Source organism: Cnephaeus nilssonii (genome assembly GCF_951640355.1).
Source record: "Cnephaeus nilssonii genome assembly, chromosome: 10".
Classification (NCBI taxonomy): domain Eukaryota; kingdom Metazoa; phylum Chordata; class Mammalia; order Chiroptera; family Vespertilionidae; genus Cnephaeus; species Cnephaeus nilssonii.
In genome coordinates, this window is record NC_137081.1 from 42,657,232 (window position 1) to 42,677,336 (window position 20,105).

Consider the following 20,105-nt stretch of genomic DNA (forward strand, 5'->3'; position numbering starts at 1 on the left):
TGAACTTATATTCTCAATATTATATTGAGAACTTTTTCAAGACCCTTCACCTTCAGATGCTGCCAGCTTCAAGGTCAGGTTTAGCTTAATTTATCAGCTCTAGAAATGGGAATCAGGCAAGCCAAAGCTACAAGAAACAGTTTCAACCATTGCTCTCATTCTGCCTTTGTGAATTTGGTAGGTCCTATAAAACTGGAGCGGGAATTGGGCTGCTGGAAGCTGGCACCTCCCTTTCATTCAGCCCAATTGACCACTAGAAGAACAGGGCCCCGCATGGACCCGGTTTACAGTGAATGAGGCACTTGTTTACTTTCATTCATGTTTCATTAATTTCTCTGATCGGTGTCCAGCATCTTTTACTACATTTTGTGTCATTTGTTACTACTGCCCTGAGTATAAACTTGATACAGACTTTGTATGTTTATGGGCCTGAGCTGCTCAGGACGATAGTATTCAATACTCCCTGGCCTTCTTCCAGGAGTTTGCTTTATAAACTTCACAATTATATGAAACGAGCTCCCAGAAAATCAAAGCCTTTATGTCAAACAACTGTGTCCAGGCCTTTTGCTCATTTTTGCTTTTCTCTTCTAGCAGATGCAGTGGATGGTGGATCTTCTCAGGTGGGGGGTCCAAGGAAAATCCCATGTGATTGACAGAGGCCCATGTGGGGTCACTCAGGTCAGACTTGACATATGATCAGGTGAAAATTCAGCTCCAGAAACTTGGAGAAGACCTCAGCTCCGGAAACCATTTTAAAAGAAAATTAAACTTTCTAAAATGGTTTAAACACATGTTTTTAATACTTGTTAAATGTCTTTTTCTTTCTGGAAAAGACATGCTTCAAGAAAATGAAGAAAAAGGTAAATATTTGGCAAAATAATCTTTTATACAAATGCCCCTGGGTAAAAGCAAATGAAAATTGTACATATTACCCAGCTGGGCTCTGTTCTACACCTGCATTTTGTTTTTCTTTCTTCTCTCTTTATTGTCTATACAATAGTTTGCTTCATGTGATTTCTTAATTAAATATTTAACAGCACACAACTGTGGAGGTTGGCTGATGTTATGCTGTGCTTTATTGCAGTAGTTTAATGTTTGTATTTATACTTTGTGGTGGTATTAAACCACACGGAGCACTCTCTTCCATGCAGAGAACTGAATGCATCTCAAAGAGAGGAGTTCAACCTCTGCTAGCTCAGAGAACTAACCTATTGCTGTGCTAACACGGAAGCCCTAACGTGTCCCATTCAAGTACTTCTTTAGGGCAGAGCTCCCTTTTGCTTAGTGGGAAAGGATGCTTTGTTGCTATGTCATTTATTTTAGAAAGGCGTATTTGTCTTTATATAGAGTGGAAGAGGTAGGGATAGAAACGGAGAAACAGCCTACAGTGACAGGGCAATAAGACAGCTGATTATTGGCAAGAGGGAAATCGTCACTGACCTAGCACGAGTCACAGACTAGCCAGCTGGGCTTGAGAAGGACGTGGCAGCTTGCTGTGTGTGTGGTGATAGGAAGGTGTCAAAGGGTGAAATGCCAAGGGCCTTTAAATTGGCCCAGGGAATTGAAAATCAGGTAATTCGGGAGATGGTTTGTTCAAAGGTGAGTTGGCATTTGGACAGGGATTTTCCTCTCTGCAGATGGGTGACTGCAGTAGCAGAGCTAGAGAGGAAATTGGGGGGCCTTGCCCTGGGTGCAGGTGGAAGAGCCAAACAGGAAGTGAACATCAAGCAGGACTCTTTGTGGCCTTCTGCCTAAGTCTAGATCTGTGCTTCCTAAACCTGTTTAGGGCCTGGGCACATTGAGAACGTGATGAAGGCTTACTGTGGAACCTCACTCTAGAACAGGGTTTCTCAACCTTGAATTAGTGACATTCTGGACCAGATAATTCTTTGTGCATTGTAGGATGTTTAGCAGCATTGCTGGTTTATGCCCACTAGATGCCAGTAACCCCCCTCCCATTAACCCCCACCCCAAGTAGTGATACCACTAATGTCTCCACACATTGCCAGATGTCTCCTGGGGGGCAGAATTGACCTTGTTTTGAGAACCACTGCTCAAGAAATATACAAATGTGTCCAAAATTTCCCAGAGATGAGAGTATGCTGTGTCTCTTGGAACCTACTCATGATCCTTCCTAGGGTTAATAATATTAACATATCTCTAGCACTTCCTGTTCTGACTTCTCAAAGAAGCTAAATCTCTAATGTCACAGAATGGGTCTAAGAGCCACAAGGAGCTCACTTTACCAACTTTTGGAAAGATATGGACAATTTTTATCCAATAAAAAAGGGAGGCAACTGAGGTTCTTGAATTTAAATTACCCATCTCTGGCCACACCTACATTACTTAGCTGCAATGTCATGGGGTACAAGAACCCAGATTCCCTATTTCCTGGGACAGATACATCCTTGTCCAGTGGTTCTAGGCTAACAGCTTATGAAACTTTGGTATAGTCGCTGTGGTTAGTGAATACATAATTGCACTGAACTACATCATTCTTCCATGCTTCTTTCCTTTATACTCTACTCAGTGGGCCCTTGGGTATGACTGTCTTTCTACCAGGTACTCCACATATAGAAGTGAAGGGACTTTCCTGTTTGTAGTACCGCAATGCAGCATTTCCCACAGGAAAGCGGGCACTATTGTCAGTGATACTTGTAGGTGAACAGACACATCAAGGTCTGTAATGATGAGTAGGGTGGGTGCCAGCTATGGATGTGTGGCATGCTGCCAGGGTTAGCCTTGATGTGGGAAGTTAGATGTGGTCAAGAGGCAGGTATGTGTATTTCTCTCCAGGATGTTTTAGGGTCACTTAGTGACTGTTCAGCTCAGTCTACAATACTTGTTGCCATGTGAAGAGCTGAATTGATGACCATAGTAAATGTATATGCTTGTGTTTTGTGTAATAGGGGTATTTTCTGAAAATAGTATTTTATTACATAGGTTATTGCCAACTCCCTTTCAAAATCATGAATGCTATATATCAGTGCTTCTTAACAGTAGTTCTACTGCCTCTGGTGGAGAAGGGGGGCATTTTAGAGATGTAGGGGGACAATTTTGGTTGACATAATGAATGGGAGACTGCTGGCATTTATGAGCAGAGGCCAGGGATACTGTATATTAAAGATTTGTGGCATGATCTACATGAATTTTGGATGTCTCACAAGATTTGTTTATAATTATCTGAACTTTTAACCTAATTCAATTTAATATAGAAGCACAAAGTAGTTTTGCTCAATCTTAATGATGACTGAAATTTCCAGGAATACAACTACTATTTAATTGAGAAGAGATTGTCCTTTTTGTTTGGAAATTTACCAAGAAGTTTTCATTTCCAAAATCATGTTACAACTACTGATTTGAGTTACTCTGATATAATATATTTGTATTAGTCTGCATTGGCATAGTCACATTTATGATAATTCTGAATATGTTAACATAAATATATAAATACTAGAGGCCCAGTGTATGAATTTGTGCACAGGTGGGATCCCTCAGCCTGGCCCGTGATCAAGGCCGATGGAGGCCATCTTGCCCAGTTCCAATTGGGGCTGATTGGGGCTGGCCGGCTGGGAAGAGGGACCATGGGAAGTTGGCTGTGGGAGTGCACTCACAACCAGGGGGCAGCTCCTGCATTGAGTGTCTGCCCCTTGGTGGTCAGTGCGTTCATAGTGACAGGTTAACCGGTCGTTTGGTCATTTGGTTGCTTAGGCTTTTATATAGATAGATAGATAGATAGATAGATAGATAGATAGATAGATAGATAGATAGATAGATATAGATATAGATTAGATATAGATATAGATATGTGTGCTCTGTGTGTGTGTGTGTGTGTGTGTGTGTGTGTGTGTGTGTGTATCAGTTTGTGGCTACAGTGGAGGGACCATCATTTCAACATAGGTCCCTAACTCTCATAATTATTTTGAATCATAAAGAAACACTATAGCCCTGGCTGGTGTGGCTCAGTTTAATGGGTGTTGTCCTAAGCACCAAAAGGTTGTCAGTTCGATTCCCTATTAGGGCACATGCCTGGGTTGTGGGCTCCATCAAGTAGGAGACATGTGAGAGGCAGCCCATCCATGTTTTTCTCTCCCTCTTCCTTCCTCTAAAAAAATAAATATATTTTTAAAAAGAAGCACTATAGTTCTCATCACAGAGTATTGTTTTGTAGTGACATGTTATCACCTTTAGCTATATAGCTATTTTTCTGTAGGGAATATAAAGATTGTGTAATTTTTTTATATGAAGCCAGACCTTCAGCTTCAACCACACCAGACAGCAAAGCAGGACATTCTGATGCTGAATTGAAGGAGAACAAGGATTTCTCCAGCTCAGTGAAAGGAAGTTTTTATTTTTCCTAGCACCTCTCTCTTTTTCTCCTTTGACCCATGCTGGGCATGCTCACATCTTCCTCATGTCCAATAGCTCTCCCATTTTCAATTTCCAAACAGATGAACTGCTCATGTCAAATATCAAAATTAATGAGGATTAGGTTCCAACAACTCTTACTTTCTCAGAATGATCCTCGCATTATATGTTTCTTTTAGGTTATATTTTTTCCCATTTGAAGTTGCTTAAATTTATGATTACCATCCTCATTGGTCTTGGGGGAGTAGAAGTTCTTGGACTTCACCACATGATAACCTCTACATATTCTACATGAATACCTAACTCTTTCTTTATGTGAAATTTTCTTCCTACTTTTAGTGACTCTTTTACTGGTATCATTAACTTATTCTCCTGGATCTAGTATTAGCTATGATTTATAAGAAGTCTTCAAATAAGATTGCTTTTACCTGATAATTGAAAGGACCTCTAACCATTTCTCTAGCAAGAATAAAAACAGTTCACTTTATTGAATACTTACTATATGTTATGCACTATTCCAAGTTCTTGATGTCTATTGATTCATTTAATTCTCATAAATAACTGTGTGAGGTAGAGGCTATTATTATTCCCATTTTGTAGATAAGGGATTTTGGAAAAATTAAATAAGTTACCCAAGATTTCACAATTAATTAATGTCTTTCTCTGTCCTTTAATTGTAAATCATTTAATACTGTAAATAGAAAAGCATCCTACAGAAAAATAAATTGAGAAAGTGTAAGACTAAATCCATCACCAAGACATTCCATCAGAGTTGTGGTTGTGGTAGGCCTAACTTTTCCCTAAATATTGGCTTGCAATCACATTCTCATTGCTCATATCTAAACTATATATAGCAGCAATATGTCATCTAAGAAGGATGACTATAACAGTTGATGCTAACAGATTTCAGTGTAGGTCTCTTTTTCCTTTGGCTGCTGTCCTATTTAATGGGTAAATCATTCCTAATCAGAGAACTGAAAAGAATCATATTTAAAAGCAAGTTATATAGTTTCTCTGAGGATAGATATCTGATCACACACATATGACCCTTGCTTGTCTTATATTTAGGGGAGGAGGTTTGTTATTTATTTTTGCTCAATTATTTATTTAGATTTATATGCACTCATGGATATTTATTGTATATTCTATGGATTATTAATCCATTACTGTTATGATTATTATATTTTTATTGCTCAAACTGTCCCAGCTTTGGCCATTGGGAGCTCCTTCAAGTTGGCTTCTGTGTCCTTTCAACAGGATCATGACTTTTTTTGAACATTTATTTACTTTCTCACACCATAAGATGCTCCAGGCTCATCTTATATTTTTCCTGTCCCAGCTCTAGAACCAGCCACTTCTCCAAGGAGTCCTGGTCTCTTTTCTTGGAGATTTTTATGGCATTTCTCCAATATTTGTGGTTTTGCTTTCTTCGGTTTCAGTCACCTGCAGTCAACCATTGTAAAAAAATAATTCCAGAAATAAACAATTCATATGTTTTAAGTTGCACACTGTTCTGAGTAGCATGATGAAATTTCTCACTGTCTCACGCCATCAAGCCTGGGAAATGAATCTTCCCTTTGTTCAGCGTATCCATACTGCATAGGATACTCACTCATTGGTCACTTAGTAGCCTTCTTGGTCATCAGATCCACTGTCAAGGTATTGCAGTGCTTGTGTTCAAGTAACCGCTATTTTACACAATAATGCTGCATTCACATAACTTTTATTACAGTATATTGTTATAATTGTTCTATTTTATTATTAGTTATTGTTGTTAATCTCTTACTGTGCCTAATTTATAAATTAAACTTTACCATAGATCCATATGTATAAACAAAATATAGTTTCTTAAGTTATAGTATATGTATGGTTTGGTACTATCCGCAGTTTTAAGCTTCCACTGGGGGTCTTGGAACATATTCCCCAGGAATAAGGGGGGACTACTGTATATTCTTAGAACAAAAAGGAGTACAACAAAACAAACAAAAACCAAGAAAAATGACATTAAACTGTTTAAGTAATCCTATTGTAGGTATAAAGTGTTGGTATTGCTTTCCAAAACTCTTCCAGAGCGTTATGTGATAAAGCAAATGAATAATTATATTGGTGTCACTGTGTATCAAGTTTTTCAGAGTGAGATACAAGTATAAGATCAATGAGGTTAAGTTAAAAACTCTGTAGTCTTGAATTGCAATTAACACTTTAAATTGATGAGGTATTTTATCTTTAAAAATATATTTCTTAGCTCTACCCACTAAAAAGGCCAAGAAACAATGACCTATCCATTAGCAATGAGCACCTTTAGTACACAGATTGTCATCTCTAAATATAATTTCCCATATTTAAGAATGAGCATTTCTTGGAGAAATGGCTGATAGCGAGGAGGCAGGAAATATACAATATACACCTGGAACATCTTACCATAACACAGAGCAGGAAATTATCAAGCACCAATTTGTGTTGTGTCAAAAAAACTCAGTAGTCAACTCAAAGAAGTTTCCATTGGCCAAATATGGGTCAATTTGAACAACAGTAAGAGTAATAACTGTAATGAATTGAAGCACATAAAATACATATGCATACATGAGACTAATAATTAAAAACATGAAACATTATTGTTCACCTTTGGAAGATGCTAAGGAGCCAATTCACATAGTGGATGAATATTTTTTTTTATTCTGCCTTTCTTTTTTTTTAAAATTCTTTATTGTTGAAAGTATTACATATGTCCCCTTTTTCCCCCATTGACCTCTTCCAGCCTGCCCCCAACCCCAGACCAGGCCTTCACCCCCTATTCTTTGTGTCCATTGGTTATGCTTATATGCATATAAGTTCTTTGGTTGATCTCTTAACCCCCCGCCCCACTCCTTTACCCCCTCACTCCCCACCCCTTGCCCACCCTTCTTTGCCTTCTCTCTGATGTTTGACGGTCTGTGCAATGCTTCTATATCTCTGGATCTATTTTTGTTCTGCCTTTCTTTTATGAGTTGTACTAGTATCTTGAAGTAACCAAATAAATGATTAGAAGAAATTCTCTTTATAAAAGCATACTAGGTACTAAAAGAAGGAAAGATAGAATTAGAATATCCCTAATAAATTAAGGCAGTGATCATCTAACTTTCTGATACCAGTTCCAACGTGGATGCATGTTTGGTTGGGGGGTTCTCCACATATCACGAAACATTGCTCAGACAGCTCGGTATCCTACAAATCAATTCAATTCTGACACTATCTACCTGGAGATAGCAGCAGATACCACAGGCTAAGGGTTCAGTCCTACAAAACTGAGCCCACCCCAACCCTCAGATGCCAATCACAGGCCTACTGGCTATAGATAGGGGGTTCAAACCACCTTCTCCTTGGGTTCTATTAATTTGCTAAAGAAACATTTTACTTACTAGATCAATGGTTTATTTTAAGAATATACAATTCAGGAACAGTCAGATGGAAGAGATGCATAGGGTAAGGTATGAGGAATAGGTGATGAGCTTCCATACCCTCTCTGAGTGAGTCATTTCCCCCACCTTCTCCACGTGGTCAACAACCAGGAGGCTGTCTGAACAACGTCCTTTTGAGATTTTATGGAGGCTTCATTACTCGGGCATTCTTTATTAAATCATTGGCCATTGGTGATTGATTCAGCCTTCAGCCCCTCTCCCTTCCCTGGAGGGGGTGGGGTGTGAGTTGAGACTGAAAGTTTCCACCCTCTGATCACATGGATGGTTCTTCTGGCAACCAGTCCTATCCTTTGTGCTTTTCAAAAGTTACCTCATTAACATAACAGAAAACACCTTTGTCTCTCTCATCAGTTAGGAAATTCCAAGAGTTTCAGAAACTCTGTGCCAGAAATAAGAACAAAGACCATATATATATATTTCTTATTATAAATCACAATATCACATCATCAATGACTGCTAACATTACAGAGAGTAAGCCAGATAGTATGTTGAAATACACAACACTATCTATAGCACATTCTTGCCAAAAAATTGAACCCAAGTCTAATAAATCCACTAGAACTAACTACCAAATTATAGAGAACAGAGGAAAATGTTAAACAACACCATGGAATGAATTCAGTAAAACCTAGACTGTGGGTTTTAACATGTACATAAATTGTATGTGTACATAAATTTTAAGAACAAAGCAGTAGTAGTAGAGGGAAATCCTATAGATTAAAATAAACCTAAGAAATATTGCATAAATGCAATGTAGAGTCTTATTTGGATCATGATACAAACAGAATCATGAGACAATTAGGGAAATTTCAACACTGACTACATAATTGATTATATAATAAATTATTAATTTTCTTTTGGGTCAATAATAATTTTTGAACATTTTTTAAGAGTCTTTTACAGTGTGGAGGAAAAAGGGACTACATACTAAACCTGACAAACTCAGGGGAGGCCTGCATCGTGGATCTTTCTAACTCAGAGACCTAAAGTAACTACATAGTATAGTCTGAAATTAAAGCTTTCTAGCTGAAAGTGAGTCTTGGTGGGTAGTCATGTCCTAGGTCAGTATCTTCCCTGACAAAAGTCAATTTTTCCCTTAACCAAGTGAGCCTGTCTATTGTCTTTTTGCATCTATGATAACATACCTTTGGAATGTCAGGGTAATTTCCTTTTCTCCAGGGCACAATCTCCCACCAGATCCAGAGACCATGGAGTCCCTCATTATTATTATCATGTTGTTAACTGTTAACTGTTCTATATCCACCTATATAAAAGTGATACCATTGTAATTAACCTCGTTATTAATAACAGGAAAGGAGAAAAGGGAAGGCCAAATAGTATAGGCATGTCATTTGGGCAGTTTCACCAGGAAGCTAAAGCTTTACATTGCCCAGGGAGCCACCTGTCTTTTCCCCACAGATCACTGGGGCAAGGGACTAGACGGGGGGAGGGAGGGGGAATAGATGCATGCCCAGTAAAGTTGGGGTGACATTGGAAAGGTACTTGACTGTCATTCACAACTGGGAACAGGTCATTGGCCAGAATGGGTGTGGCCACTGCAAGGGCACAAAATTTGGGATATTTAATCCCCTAAACAAAGAAGCTCGCTCTCTTGGCTCTTGGTGTGTTGCGCTTGGTATGTTGTGGGGCTCTCATGCCCCTGCTCGCCTGAATTCCCCCACTTGTCCCACAGCCACGTGGCTCTCATACGCAGTGGACTAATGGGCTGTAATTAGCCTGATACTGAACTGGACCTGACTGATACATGGAAAGAAAACTCTGGACACTGGCTTTGCTTTTAGCTTTACTGAATTCCCAGCTATGCTTCTTCTATAACTGGATTAAGGGAAATGGCACTTTGGAAACCCAGGGATGTAATTGCAAATAAAAGTCACTCATCTTGCTGTACAGTCTCAGAAAATTCTTTTTCTCTAGATATTGGAAGGAATCCACCCCCCAGTGAGGAAGATGATGCCCCAATTTCCCTGATACAGAAAGATGTGTCTGTTTGTTTTACTTCCTATCCAATCCCAGCGATTTCCCCCTTTGCTTTCTCCTGCCTCCCTACTCTGCCACCAGTGGATTTTATGTATCCCCCTTACACCTCCTCCTTTGATTGTAATGCATAAAATAAGGTGCAAAACTACTGTTCTCTGGAGCATTTTCTCCATCTGTTGAGATTTGCTTCTTGGCAATGTTTTCAGTTTGGCTCAAATCCTATATAATAAAAGCCTAATATGCAAATCAACCAAACAGTGGGATGACCAGAGGAATGACTGGTTGCTATGATGCGCATTGACCATCAGAGGGCAGACACTCAACGCAGGAGCCACCCCCAACCCACAGGCCCCAGGCCAGCCAAGGCGAGTGCCAGTGGGGGGGCCCCCCTGATTGCCCTGCGGGTCACCCCACAGATTGGCCCTGATTGCTGGCCAGGCCTAGGGATCCTACCTGTGCATGAATTTTATGCACCAGGCCTCTAGTAAACTCATAAAAATTCTTACATGTTTAGACATTTCTTACATTGACAATAGATACATACTGAAGTAGTTGTAAAGGAATGATGCCTGGAATTTGCTTCAAAATAATCCAGGGAAGGAAGAATTATGAGAATATGTTTGAATCAAAATTGGTCAAGAGTTGAGTTTTGGTGAAGCTGGATGATAGGTACATGGGTTTATGATATTATTCTCTCTACTTTTGTATATGCTAGAACTTTAATGAAAGGGGGGAAGTAGCTGGAGAAGCCTGAGGTGAAGATCTTCTTGGACCATGGTTTTAGGAAATAGATGCCCTCAGTTCTCAATGAGGTTTCCTTCTATAAGTTTCTCAGATATTTCCAGGTATAGAGACTATATCAGCATTTAAATAAGGTTTGGAACCAACTTTGTGCCCCTCAGCTTGAAAGAATGAAGAGAAGCCTCAGAAAGAGTGTTTCTGATGATGACTGTAACAAGTTGTCATAACTGATGTGGCTTAAAACAGCACACAGTTATTATTTTATAGTTCTGGAGGCTGTAAGTCCACAAGGAGTTTCACTAGACTAAAATCCCAGTATCGGCAGGGTTGTGTTCCCTCTGGAGGTCCAGGGAAGAATTTGTTCTTGCCTTTTCCATCTCCTAGTGACTGTTTCCATTTCTTGGGCCCAGGTCTTCTTCATTCTGATCTCTGCTTCTGTCTGCACATCTCTTATTCTACTGCTTTTCTATCTACGCATAAAGACCCTTGTGATCACATTGGTCCCACTTGGATAATTCAAGATAATCTCCCCATCTCCCAAAAAAACTTAATCATATCTGCAGAGTCCCTTTTGCTATGTGAGGTAGCATATTCAAAAGTTCTAGTGATTAGATGTGGACATATTTGGGAGGTGATATTCTGCCTACTACAAAGAGAAATGAAGAAGTTGGGAAATCCTATATAATAAAAGGCTAATATGCAAATTGTCCCCTCAACCGGGAGTTCGACCAGGGGGCAGAGCCCTCCCCCTGGCTGGCCTCTCTCCCTGGCCGGCCCGGCCCAATCAGGAGTGATCAGGGCAGGCCGGCTGGACCCCATCTATGCATGAATTCAGGCACTGGGCTTCTGGTAGGATTAATAAGAGAAGGTATAGCAATCAGAATTCAGCCAGGAAATAGGAAACATTTAAATATTTTAAACAGAGGACATTTAATATGGAGAATTTGTTACATAAAAAATGGAAGATTTGAAAAAGTCAAAGGATGGTGAAGTACCTCAAAACTTGAAGTACAGTTTGTACTGAATTCTTGTCACTTTTGTAAAGTCAAAAAAAATCTTAAGTCAAACCGTTCTAAGTCAGGGACTGACTGTATTGATGTTGGGATTAGAAAAAAAAAATCTTAATAAGTAGGGGAGTTTGCAAATATGGAAGTTATGGGTAATGAGGCTCTACTTTATTTCCCAGGCCAGAGAGATGATGTAATACCCTGGATTCTCCCACCCTCTAGTCTTCCACCAGTGTTCTCTTTGGCTAAATCAGTTGCATGTGAGTCTGGGAAACAGAGTTAGCAGGAAAGGATGGAGAACACATCTGATTACAAAGAGGGGATGCACAGCACAAAAGGTTTAAAGAACTAAGATTTGGTGGTGAAAGAACTAATGAGAAGTTATTCAAGGAACTTAATGATTGCCTTTAGATTTATAGACTTTATTATAGAGAGGATGATGACAGGCTGTTTTTAATTTCCATAAAGCCAATGTCAATTGACTTATTAAATTAAAATAGAAACTATGGATGGAAGATTTATGAAAACTCTTCTCCATGTAAGAATTGAAAGATCTAGAAATACTTTAGAAAGGATGGATGAGGAATTACCTTCCTTAGAAATGGTGAAGGACTAGGCATCTATTTATCTGCATTTCTTTGGTAGCCAGCTTATCTGGTGCATGCTCTATGGGTCTGAGCCAGCCCTCACTATAATTCTGTTTGTGGTGAATAGCACCTTGAACTCGGAAGAGTGGCAAATGCCACTGCAGCTGCTTTGCTGTCTGGGATCTGAGAAAGAAAAAAACAAAAACATACACCAAAAAACACAAACTGTTGTGGCAGAAGGTTGGTGAATAGAAAGCAAATCAACCAAAACATCATTTTAGCACAGGGCTGGTGGCTTACTTGAGTAAGTGATTTATGACACAATGTTTTTATTTGATCTGGCATTACAGGGATAAATTATTGAGTGCTAATTGTATGTTGATAAGCTGTTCCTGCTTAAATTTATTCCTTCCTCAGTTTGTGTTAATTGGGGCATATTGGAACAGAAGGGGAATTGCCCACTTACTGCCTGGTTTGGTTTATGCTGTTGCTAAAATGCCAAGTTGTAATTGTGTCTTCACTCTTATTTATACTCAGTGAAAAAGGGAGCTCCTACGGGTGGACTTTTTTTTCCTTTCAATGCATATTTCTCTTCCTCCTGTTAAAGAATAATATCATTCCTACTTACTTGTTCAATTTACTCAAGTTGCAGCAGAAGGTAGGGTCAGAGGTGGACTGGCTGAAGCCTAGGGAATTTTAAATGCGTATTTTATTATTTGAAATTTAAATCCTTTTTAGATAAAGCCATCATGGAGGGGAGGCGGTAAACCTAAGTTTTTCCTGCATTGGTGGCTTTATTTCTAACTAATCTCTCTCTCTCTCTCTCTCTCTCTCTCTCTCTCTCTCTCTCTCTCTCTCTCCTTCTACCCACCCCCCCATCTCTTCTCTCTCTCTGACATGAAAGGACTTGAGTGGCAATGGAGTGGCAAAGGCCAGCAATGAGGATCTGTGTGCCCTGTAGAGATGTAGGTGTGGGTGGGAAGGGGGGAGTGGTAACTGCCAGATATTTGGGTCTTGTCTCTCAAGGATCTTTATAACAATTATTCTAACTCCAGGGAAGTTGAGTGAGTCCAGATTTTAATAACTCAATACAGATACAAAACAGCAAATGGCTATTATAAGTAGAAAAGCTGGGTTGAGATGAAAGGAAATCAACAAGAGCAGAGGAAAGAGTAATATTCCAAATAGGCACACCAGATTCAGGGCACCCGAGGGCTGTCCATGTGAGTTACTACACATGGCCCAAGGGTGGGCTTGTAAGCACTAACCTCAGACACAGACCTCACTCTCTGCCATGGTTTTATGAATTCCACTGCATGTGGGCAGGTGTGTACCTGGCTGTAAGCCAGAGAGAGGAGGACCCTGCAGGTGCCAGGAGCTCCTGGCTATGGCAGGGACAGTGAGTGCCACTCTCCAGGCTGCTCCTGGGACCCAAATCCCCTCCACATCTCCATACTCTGCTATAACTGTCCTCCCTCTCCCAGTTTTATTCTTTTTTTAAAAAACAAAAATTATTCTTACTGATTTCAGAGAGGAAGGGGGAGAGGGAGGGAGGGAGGGAGGGAGGGAGGGAGAGAGAGAGAGAGAGAGAGAGAGAGAGAGAGAGAGAGAGAGAGAGAGAGAGAGAGAGAAAGACATCAATGATAAGAGAGAATCATTGATCAGCTGCCTCTGGCACACCTCCTACTGGGGACCAAGCCTGCATCCTGGGCATGTGCCCTGACCAAGAATCAAACTGTGACCTCCTGGCTCATAGGTCGATGTCAACCACTGAGCCACACCAGCTGGGCTCCCAGATCTGTTCTTAGATGTTATATATAATTTCTTTCTTCTGGCTCTTCTCCCTCAAATCAAAATAAAAGAGTTCCATTTGAGTCATCGTTTGTGCAACTTTCCTAGTCAAAATAAAAAGAACCTTGTTGGCCTCTGTGTAGAGAGGAGAGTTAAGGATTGGGTGAGTATAGTTACCTAAGGATATTTTTCTCTGTCAGTACATAATTGGCTAGTTTACCCACCAACCTGTCCAACAGGTATAGATTGTGAGGGCAAGATCATGTTCAAATTTCAGGGATAGCTCCAGCTCATTTACACAGCCATTTGGCTAGTTAATTAAAATAGGGGTCATAATTATAGAGATTAGTTAAAATGTCACTGTCACTGTGATGTACTTCCTTGGGGAAGTTAAATCAACTAGGCGTTGGTAGTTCTAGTCTCTACTAAAGCATGCTACAGGTATAGCAACCCTTAGAGGTCATGGGAAGTAATGGAAAGAGAGCAAAAGAGGAGACAGAGTCCTGGGTTCTAGCTCAGCTTTCACTATTGACAAGACTCCTGCCATTTTCCCAGGAATCTAAGAGTCTCCCAGGGGAGATTCTGGTACTCAGGGGACTGGGGCCAGGAGCTGGAGCCTCTCAGGAACAGGACTGCCTGAGTGCTGAGACCTGGAGGGGCAGCCACGCCAGCATTCAGAGGACAAAGCATTTGGAGGAAAAAGCAGGGGTTCAACTCTCAGAGGTGGCATCACAGAGTTGTATGGGAGACACTGGGACAGCTCAGTGTGCATTGTCAGTAGGTCCCACCCCATGTTATTTTTTGGTTCTCATCCACCAAGACTAGCCAATGGCCACCAATAGTGTTAGATTGAAAGTAAGAAGCCAGAGTGAGAATGAAACTCAGAAAGGTGAAGTGACTTGTCTAAGGGCACGTGGCTGGAGGTGGCAGAGCCAGGACTAAATCCAGTTCTCTGAACTCCCAGCAATGCTTTTCTAATATAACCTACAGCCCGCCTGTGACATCTCCAGGTTCATTCTGACCTTGGGTGACAGGGTTGCTGAAATCACCCCAACTAACCAAACAAGGAGACAGGAAACTAAAATAGAGTGCCACAGTTATTTGAACTCTGTATGAAACCTTTTTTTTTTCTATGTTTTAACTTAGGTAAGGATTATAGGTGATGCTAATAAAATTCCCGAGAAAAAAGCTGGTAGTTATCATTCTAGTAAATAGAAGGTTGTAGAGTTCCTGCTCCATAGAGCTGAAGATTGACATTGCATGGACTCCTTTGGTTTTCTTGAGAATTCCTGACCTTCATGAATTCCTAACCTCCTGGGTTGTCGTGGTTAAGATCTGGCAGGTGTAAGTTTTCTAGACTTGGCTTCTCAGAGTGTGATCGCCAGACCAGCAACATCAGCCTCACCTGGGAACTTGAAAGAAATGCAAATTCATAGGCCCCACCCTGGGCCTCTGAAATCAGAATTTCCAGGTATGGGCCCAGGAATTTGTCTTAACAAGTCCTCCAGGTGATTCTGATGTACACTGAAATTTGAGAAGCCCTGCTATGGAATAAAAAGGAAGTGTACAGTAATAGACTATACGAAGCAATACAAAATAATGGTTCAAACTCTGACAATTACTAGTGAGGAGATCTTGGGCAAGTGACTGTCTTTCTGTGACTCAGTTTCTTTGATTGTGAAATGGTTGGGTCTCCAACAGGTAGTTGGGGAGCTCAAATGAGGTAATGCGGAAAAGTCTGTATGTAGTGCCTTGCCCAATATTTAGTGGTATTCAGTACATTTCACTTATTAGTCCTATGATTATTATAACCCCAGATATCTCTAGCCCATGGTGTGAGTTTCAGGCCCTTCCAGACTCTTCCTGTGCCCTCCCTCCCTCCCTTCTTCCCTCCCTGAGCTTCTGCAGCTCCATCCACACCTTGCAGCTGCTATGGGGTGAGCACTGTGGAGCTGGGCAGGTGGGATCCTGAGCACCTTGGAGAATGGATCTCTAGCACCTCACTACTTCCTGATTCTCACCATGAAATCAAGATGGAATTAAACCGTATTCAGTCCTACTTCATGCATTGGGAAACAGATAGTGGGACCTCATATTCTGAGCCAAAGTCAAGACCCATTAACAACAAATATGAATCTCCTTAGGTAGAGAGGGAGGCCCAAATTTCAGCATTGGGACTGTCCGCAGAATTTCAGAGTATCTGGTCATGTTGGGTTAGATGATCCCGTCCTGGCCATGCCTTGTGGCTTCTGCCACCATGTTCACACAGCCACTTTCAGAGCAAGAGGCCAGCCCCGCTCCCGAGCAGAGCAGCCTGTCATTGCCTCTGCCTCACAGCATAGACACAGGAGTGGCAGGCTGGAGCAACAGCTGCTGCCTCCCTGGGGGCCACCGTAATGTCTCTGGGGGCCAACCCAAGCCTGGATGAGCCTTGGAAAATTAGTGAGCAATTCTGACTAGTTTAATTTTTCTCTCCGAAGAAATTGAGAGACCATGTCCTCTTAATCATCTTTTGAGAAGAAAGACAAGAGAAAAGAGAGACATTCAAGAAAACAGAGCAATTAATCTGTTCATTCATGTTCAATAAATGACTGTGCTCTGAGTGCATCCATTTCTTTGTTTTACAAATGTTTATTAGGCACTCATTCTGTGTGGAGCGCTGGGGACACTAGGGAAAATTAGGAACATTTCTGCCCTGAGAATTCTGCAAGCTGCTGGGGAGGAGGAAACTACCATTTGCTGAGCATTTCCTGTGCCATGAGGTCTGTATTCTTATTCCCATTCTATAGATGAGGACATAGAGGTGGAGGGAGATGAAATGATTGACATGGAGTCACATGCAGTCACCTATGAGCAAGGTGGAGGGAGATGAAATGATTAAGTCTTGTTTCTCAAGGATCTTTATAATAATTATAAAGAGAATTCCTGACCTTCATGAATTCCTAACCTCCTGGGTTGTCGTGGTTAAGATCTGGCAGGTGTAAGTTTGCTAGACTTTGCTTTAGAAAGTGGCAGGGCTCTGAGACACGAAAGCCCTTCCTTGCTTCACTCTACCATGCTGCTTCTGTGGGAGTGTGCTCATCCCTTTCAAGCGCAAAGAGCAGGAATGTTAAGTACCATGAGGAGGTGAAAGCTCAGAGGACCCCTGGCAGCTCAGAGGGCAGGGAAATTGCTCCTGGTTGCCATGTGTGCCTTGGATCTAAGGGAGGGCATGGGACTGGGGAAGCAGGCGGAGGAAAGCTCCTAAGCAATTCTCTGGGGAAGCTGGCAAGAGATGGGATGAGACAGGTAGGCCCTGGGTGTGGGGAAGCAAAAAGACCAAGCAGCCATTATCTTGGGTCAGGCCTTGCCCTCAGTGTGATCCTGGCAGTACTAGTTATCAAATAGGACAGGACAAAACTTGAAATGTGACTTTCACTTCCAGATAAGGCTGCAATAAAACCTTGTCTATGTGTTTCCCTTGCTTTCATTTATCACCATTACCTGCCCACCTACCTAATATTCTAAGTGCTCACGTGTGCAAGAAATGCTTGACGTTGGGCACAGAACAGGTCTGAGGGTACTAACACATCTCCTCACGCAGCCCCATTCCCACCAACATCACGTGAGGATGTCAGGCAGGTCTCAGGTGCTCTGGCATGTGTTATGTACCCTCACACAACAGTGAGATGGTTCCCACTTTACGGATGTGGTCACTGAGGTTCAAAGAGGCCAATGGGTGAAGGACCTGGCTGGTGACAGCGGAGCGCTCGCTTTCCAAAGCTGGTGCCTTAGGAGCCATGTGGGCAGTCGATAGGTTTCTGAGACAAATATAATCTGTGGTAAATTTAGTTGATTTAAATTAATCAATTAAAAGTTACACAACTATATTGCCACAGTTGAGGCAGCATGGGAAAGGGGCAAAACGGATTGGCCATAATGGACACACAGTCCTGAGTTCAAATCCTGTCCCTATTTAGCCTTTCTGGGTCAATTGGCTTACCTCCTCTGAGCCTTTCTTTCTTCATTTGTAAAATCGGAATAATAGTCCATACTCTATAGGATCATCAGGGTGGAGTGATAGAATTTATGTTTAATATGTACTTCTGTTCTTGACAAAGAATATATCCTCTTCTGCCCTGGATTCTTCTCCAGCAAATGCTTGCTTCCAAATTAACTTGTTTGGACCCATAAATATTGACCATTTTGATCTGCTGAGCAGTATTCTTTTATTTACTTGAGATTGTATGGATACCCAAATACCTTGTTTTGTGGCCAGGCACAAGGAAGCTGGAACAATTAGCGTGGTGCACAGTTCTCTTTCGAGAATGCTCAGTGACCTAAGTCTGCGTGGTTGGCCCTTTGAAATTGCCTTGGCTTCATGATTTCATGGAAGTTCATGTGGCACAAATTGACTGGTGGTTCACTGACCCTTTTCCCTTTTCCTTTCAGCTAGACTACATTTCACAGTCTCCCTCATAGTTAAGCAATTATGTGACTGAGTTGTGGCCAATGGAACCTGGGTAGAAATGATGGGGGTGTGAAATGTGAATGAAAATCCTGGCCTCTAAGAATCTCCCACAAATCTTCCCCTCTTCTCTCATCGGCTGCCGAATAGAGGATCCAGTGCAGGACTCCAAGTCTATAGAGGATGGGGAGCCACTAGATAGATGGAACCTGGGTCCCTTAATGAGTACATGGAGCAGAGTAACTGTCACACTCCACAAACTGCACTGGTCTGTGAGTGAGACATAAACTTTTACTGAGCCACTGAGAATTGGGGGGCTAATTGTAAAAGTAATTAGCCTGCCCTAAAAAATATAGCTTGCTTATGACTTACTATATTTTCAGCCATCATTAATACTCTCTCTAAATGACCCTATGTAATCTAATACCCTGGGAGAGGTAATATATTTCTTTGCATTAGCTTAAGTTAATTTATAAGCTAAGCCTGCCAGGTCCAAGCAGCACCCTCCAGATATATGGCACAATTTGTATCTGGAGCTGAGGTGGGGAGATGGCTCGCACAGTGGTTCTCAAAGCATCAGTATCTCACTAGCACCTTGTTAGAAATGCCAATTCTTGGGCCCTATCTCAAATCTACTGGGTCAGAAATTGTGAGTGGAACCCAGCAATCTGTTTGCACAAGCATCAGGTTAATAGTTGAGAACAATTGAAGAAGGACTGCTGGAGACCGGGAGATCACATCCGGGAACCGCAGAACAGAGTGAAGGTCACAGCAACTGCTCCCATGGAGACCAAGGGCACTGGGTAAAGGAGACAAGGGGAGAGACACAAAGCTGAGTTCCTAACAGTTTTGTTTATGGCTATATCATTGACTGTGGCATAGAGTTTCAGAATTTGGCTCGTCACTGCATGGAGGTTCAATTACTACAGCTGAATTCTTAGAATGAGTCGGCTAGGTCTGCCATGAGAAATACCACGGTGCTGCAGGGTTGGCTTCCTCTGAGGACACTCTCCTTGGTTTGCAGGTGGCTGCCCTAAAGCCGCCTCTTCACACGGTTGTCCCTCTTTGCAGGCACACTCCAAGTCTCTTTTTGTGTCCTAATTTCTTCGTATAAGGACACCAGTGGATTAGGGCCCCACCCTAAAGACCTCATTTTAACTTAATCACCTCTTTACAAGCCCTGTCTCCAAATGCAGGAGGTATAGGAGGGACAGGGGTGGAAGGGGGTAGGTCGAGGTAAGGCTTCAACACATGAATTTATCAGAAGTCATAATTCAGTCCACAACAGCTATGAAAGCTGGAGTATTGTTACCTTATTATATATCTCTCTCTCTTGGAACTAACTCCTTTGAATAATCCTGGAGCCAATGATAGCTGCATGCTAAATTTAACCTAAAGCTTGCTTCATTTTATTCTAACAGTGAAATTAGAACTGAATTAATACCTTGGCAGTAAGTTGGCTGATTACAAATAGATCCCATAAAAAGTAACGCAAAAAGTAAAGGGGGCTTGTTTTGCATAGAGTTTCCTGTGCCTCCTGGGCAGCTGGATATTAATTTGTAAATGAATGTAGAGTTTTTGGCAAATAGGGACTGTAAAACAATCTTAGAATCTATTGGAAACTTGCATTTTGTCCTCAGTTGACAATCAGATGATGCCATGGTAATTGGAAAATTATTTTTCTTAATATTTTGGTCTTTGGAAATAA

At 41.4% G+C, this 20,105-nt stretch overlaps 1 pseudogene across 1 annotated transcript in view; it reads right to left on the minus strand.

Annotated features, from left to right (window-relative positions):
- The window catches only part of LOC307106575 (nucleosome assembly protein 1-like 1), a 32,689-nt pseudogene extending 14,958 nt beyond the window's left edge, over positions 1-17,731 (minus strand). The window contains exons 1-3 of the transcript in view: positions 17,635-17,731; positions 12,788-12,845; positions 12,263-12,342 (exon numbers count right to left, since the gene is read on the minus strand). The product of the transcript in view is annotated as a nucleosome assembly protein 1-like 1 (transcript). The remainder of the gene's footprint in view (positions 1-12,262; positions 12,343-12,787; positions 12,846-17,634) is intronic.
- Between the last annotated feature and the right edge of the window lie 2,374 nt (positions 17,732-20,105).